Genomic DNA, 5,390 nt, shown 5'->3' with positions numbered 1-5,390 from the left:
TAGTGCATAATCACAAGGAACCCTTGAATTGGAAACGTATGGTCAAGAAAAAGAATTTCATGCTTGAGAATACGCTAGCAGATCTCTGAATTCTTACGATCACCCCTAGATATTGCCATGGAATGCACTGTTTCATGGCGAGCCCGTTGAGGTTTCCAGGAGCAAGAGCAAATCGCAACATCGCACATGAATTTAATTAATTAATCCATACATTTGGTCACATAAAACACACGATTACTTGCTACATTCGTACTACAAGTTCTCTGAAACCCCTACCTCTCAGAGCAGCAAATACAATAAGTGAAGGTTCACACATCGAAAGTTGCATATCTTACTTGAAGATGCACTTCGACTTTGGAATGGGAATAAATGTGATGCACAATAAAGGTTCATACATGTTGCTAAAACTCAACTCCGCAAACCAAGTTACACCATACGTGATCGATTCAATGTGAGAAGGCGCGCCACAACGTCTGTCATTGATGGCCTTTGATCCACATCAAGGTTGAGACATCCCACAGCAATCCCTGCTAGTGTGTCAAGAAGCTCCAAATTTCCTGTGGTTGCAATTTCCTTATCAAACAACTCGGTTGCTTTCTTCTTCTCTTTGTGGCACTCGAGGAAACTCGTCACCAAGCTGTTGTTGTCAGAATGAGTGGCCTTCTTCCTGCTAATGACCTCTAAGATGACAACCCCGAAACTGTAGACATCACTTTTTTCAGTCAATAGGCCTGTTTGTAGGTATACTGGGTCCATATAAGTCATGTCACCAATGACATTTGCAGTGTGTTCCTTGTCTATTGCAATCAACCTTGATATGCCAAAGTCAGAGATCTTTGGCACAAAGCTGTCATCCAAAAGTATATTTGCTGGTTTAACATCACCGTGCAGGATTTTGGTATGGGCCTGTGAATGCATATAAGCTAGACCATGTGCTGATTCTGCAACAATGCTTAGACGCACATCCAAGTTGAGAGGCTCCTTGTTGTCAACCCTGTGAAGAATGTCATGCAAACTTCCTTTGGAAATGAACTCGTACACTAGCATGGGGGTATCCACTTCTAGGCAACAACCTATGAGCCTAACAATGTTCTTGTGGATGACTTGGGATTGGATGATGACTTCATTTGCAAATTGCTTGTTCTCCAGCACATTACCACTAATTGGTTTCTTTACTGCGACTAGTATGTCATCAACAACCCCCTTGTAAACTTCACCAAAGCCACCTTTTCCAATTAAATTGCTAATCTTTAAAACTGGCTTGAGCTCCTCCTTTTTGAAAAGCTTTATAACTTTAGCTTTCTCTAAGGTAAGACCACCATTTTTCTCATAGAACTCTTTGGTCTTCCGCTTCTCTTTCCGAATAATAATGACAAATGCCGTAAATGCGATGACAAGTGCACCACCTATTGCACCTATATATGGACAAAGAAGCAAACTTAAATACTTTAATAAATAATTCCTGATAAAGAAAGGTAAGATGCTGAAATTGAATGTACCCGCGTCTCGGATCCTACATGATACAGTATAAGATTGTGTCCCTCGGCGGGGGAATTATTTGTTCACCAGTTGACTGAAACTTTGTTAAATATATTCTGGTCACTTGTAGATCTCAAACAGTAATCGTCACTCCCCTTACACCCACCCACCCATTCAGCTAGTTAACTCTAGGAGGCACTAAACTATAACAAAATACATATAAAAAGAGCTACATATTAAGATTGCACAATTTGTTTTGTCTACTTGAAGTGAACGTAGAGAAATTTAATATTTGCAGAACTGATAATTAGCAAAATCAAAACATTCAAAGTAGTTTGCCTGAGGTTACCTGTGGAAATCTGTGCAGCAAGTGGGAACTTTGGAACGCATTGTTCAGTTCTTGGGTCATCGCTCTCGTAACCTGGATGACAGGTGCATTGGTAAGATCCTTGAGTGTCCTTGCAGACACCGTAGCAAGGATACTTCACCGGATGTGCACATTCATCTATATCTGTGTTGCGCAAATTCACAAAAATCATCATTAGGGCATCGATCGACTGCTTAAAACCTTATTTCTAACAACAATGGTGTCTTAGAAAACATGCAGCCAGATTTCTATTTTGAGCACTGATTAGCAAGAAAAAAAGATCTTCATATGTATTGGCTGGAAACTATACCATCAGATTTGTCAAGAAAAATACTAGTTTCATATTTGATTTGTTCGTACATATTTCATACAAAGATTGACGGTCAAAGTTTCTAAATGCGAAGTAAAAAATGTCACCATGTTAACACAATATAAAACAGAGGGTGTACAACTAGAACATACGTACTATAGTAGGAGTACTATTGGTTTTCACTTTGAGTTTCAGGAAAATTTCAGCAGCAACCGAAATCACCGAAATTCAGTGAATTTCGGTGATTCCGGTTTGCATTTCGTTCAGAGGGCCGAACTACTCTATTGGATTCAATTAAATATTTTATAAAAAATGGAAAAATATTTGAATTCCTGTATACTACTGAAATTACTGAAATAATTTGGTGGAAATGTAAATATTTCAGGGACTACTGAGATTACTGAAATTCAAGGAATTTCATAGAATCTCACAGAAAGTACTACTTACTGGTGCATCCGTCGGCAAGGTAGGCGTTGCCATCGTAGCCTTTGGAGCACTTGCAGTTGTAGCCCGGCCCATTGGTGGAATCCACGCAGTCGCTGTGCGCGCTAACGCAGGCGGACTGACCCGTCTTGGCCGCCTGCGTGCACGATAACACGTCGCCGCGGATGGCCCAGTCGAGCCACACGGGCGAGGTCCGGTTGGTGTCCATGAGGAGGTCGGAGCGGCGGAAGGTGTAGTTGTTCCTGTCGACGAGGAAGGCGTAGTCGCAGGGGCTGTAGTCCATCATGGTGGAGTGATTGTAGGCATGGAACTCGAAGTAGTTGCCGGTGAGGCCCGGCGGGATGTCGACGCGGCAGCACCCGACGCCGGCACAGAGGCCGTCCCGCGCGCTCGCCGAGTCATTGCAGTAGGACATGCACCCGGTGTAGTAGGCGTACGGGTACGCCGCGCCACCGCCCTCGGTCTTCCCGCTGGCGGTGTAGGCCATGGTGTTGCAGCCGAGGACGACGAGCTCATTGTGCGTGTTGGAGATGCGGTACACGCCGTCCTTTGTTCATCTCCGTCTCGGCGTAGCTGAAGTCTGCGGCCTTGCTGGGGTTCGAGGCGTTGTAGCACATCCACCCGACGGGGAGCAACACCAGCGACTCCGCCGGATCAGCCGACAGGTGCACCACCTGGATGGACGTGCCGGCGAGCACAGGGCGGCCGTTGTTTACGCACTCAATCTCGAAGCCCTTGCGGAAGCAGCCGCCGCCGATGCCAAAAGGGTAGGGGATGACCACTCCGCCGCAGCTCATGCCGCAGCCATGGGTCACCACGAGGCTCCCTGCCGCCTCGGCGGTGGCTGACGCTGCAGCTGCCGCCAGGAGTAGGGCCATCAGCAAGAATGCTGTCGGCATTGATACTGTACCTGCTCATGCATGTGCAACGGTAGCTCACTCCTTTATACTGGAACCGCCGATGGTGGACAATAAGAAATTAATTTACATATATAAAATGACTCAAGAACAAAGCAATATGCATGTAGTAGTCCAGCAGCATCCCACATTCTAGTTAATTTTGTGTGATAACAATTTCTTCAAAGTGTGCAATCTCTTGTTCTCTGATCTGCTCCAGTGTCTACGAACAATTTCTTAATGTGTGCGTAACACAGATTGGTTGTATATAATCATCTTTAGATAATTTTGTATCGCCTTTAAATGCTTTTAACTACATTAAAACATTGTTCTTTGCATCATTTCACTTCATAAAAAAATGTTCATTTCCATTAAAAACATGTGCCAAATATATGATTTGTGCTATATGTCATAACAAAACCCAATAAACCGTGCCGAATCAGGACTGAAACATCATTGAGCACCCATGGGCATTTGGGACTTTTTCTACCAACTACATGTCCCGCAGCCATACTAAGGCCCACTTATTTTCGGCTCGAGGAGACGGCTTAAGCTTAACTGCCCACTGAATAGCAGTGGAAAAAAGCAGCTAAACAAATGCAGTCATTCTTTTTGTTTTCTGTCGTTTGAGCTTATGGTCTAGGTTGTCTGATGAAAAGTCTATAATACGGTACCCCTGGACTATTATTGTGTTCTGACTAGCTGATATTGTGTTACTATTTCCTACTGTTTTCCCATGGATATGAGCAAGAAAACAATTTCCAAAATACCACTAGATCTACTTGTGTCATGTTTAATTAGCACAGATGTCACTACACGGTCTACCTACGCAAGAATAGCACTATAAACTCTAGAAGTTACTCATTGTAAAATTGCACTGCAAAGTTTATAAGTTACCCATTGTTAAGTTGCACAACGCCTAATCATACAAGAAACATACAATTACAGAATTACTCAGTAGCACACAACCTAGTTCTTCAACAATATGTCTGAACATTGCATTAATTTCTTCAGACATTAGTGTGTCAAGCATATATGCATCATTGTCTCTAACCATACATCCATGAAGTAGATATGCAAGTGCATTACTACTGTTGAATACTACAACCTGCAAATCTAAAATGCACATTAGTCTTTGTTGGAAGTCAATCTTTAATTGCTAGCTTTTCTCTGTGTATAAATGATTGCAGAATGCCTAATCATCCACGAAACATACAATTCCTCGGGAGCAGACTACCTAACTCTTCAGCAATATATCTGAACACTTCATGCTGATTTCTTCAGACATTAGTGTGCCAAGCATATACGTACACATCATTGTTTCCCTAACCATGCATCCATGAAGAAAACCTAAGCTACAAGCTGCAAATCTACAAATGCACACTAGCCTTTTCTTGAAATCAACCTTTAATTCTCTGTTCCTCTATGTGTCCATATGAGATTGCAGAGGACTGACCGCAGAATGGAAGTAACATCCTCAAAAACATCGTCTAAAATGCATATATGCAACACAAGCCGCTAATTGCAAGGACGTCGAGCGCCACGTTCGTGCGCACGGTGAAGGTGCTGCACGGAGCGCCACCTCGTCGCCGTCCGCGCTGGAGCCGGCCGGCGCGGAGCGAGCTACTGGAAGCAGGAAGACCGAGCTGAAGCCGGTTGAGCACCATGGAGGGAGGTGCAGCATTGATAGCGAGAGGGAGATCAGGTCGAGCTCGTGCCAGTGGCGGGGGGAGGCAGCGCGGGGAGGACGACGGCGCCGGAGACGACCCGATCTGCTCCAGCGGGTCGGCGGCTGGAAAAAAAAGGAAGGCTCGGGCCGGGAGGTGGCTCGATGGGTGGCCACGTACGAATTTAGGTGGGCTGCGAACGGCCCAGTCCCAGTAAACCTCTCTCT

At 44.5% G+C, this 5,390-nt stretch overlaps 1 pseudogene; it reads right to left on the bottom strand.

The window, feature by feature from the left end:
• Positions 1-204: 204 nt before the first annotated feature.
• LOC119362306 lies at positions 205-3,499 on the bottom strand (annotated as a pseudogene).
• Positions 3,500-5,390: the final 1,891 nt, after the last annotated feature.

Source organism: Triticum dicoccoides, chromosome 1A, assembly GCF_002162155.2.
Source record: "Triticum dicoccoides isolate Atlit2015 ecotype Zavitan chromosome 1A, WEW_v2.0, whole genome shotgun sequence".
NCBI lineage: Eukaryota > Viridiplantae > Streptophyta > Magnoliopsida > Poales > Poaceae > Triticum > Triticum dicoccoides.
Note: the sequence above shows the minus strand (reverse complement) of the source record. Positions and strands in the feature narration are given on the sequence as shown.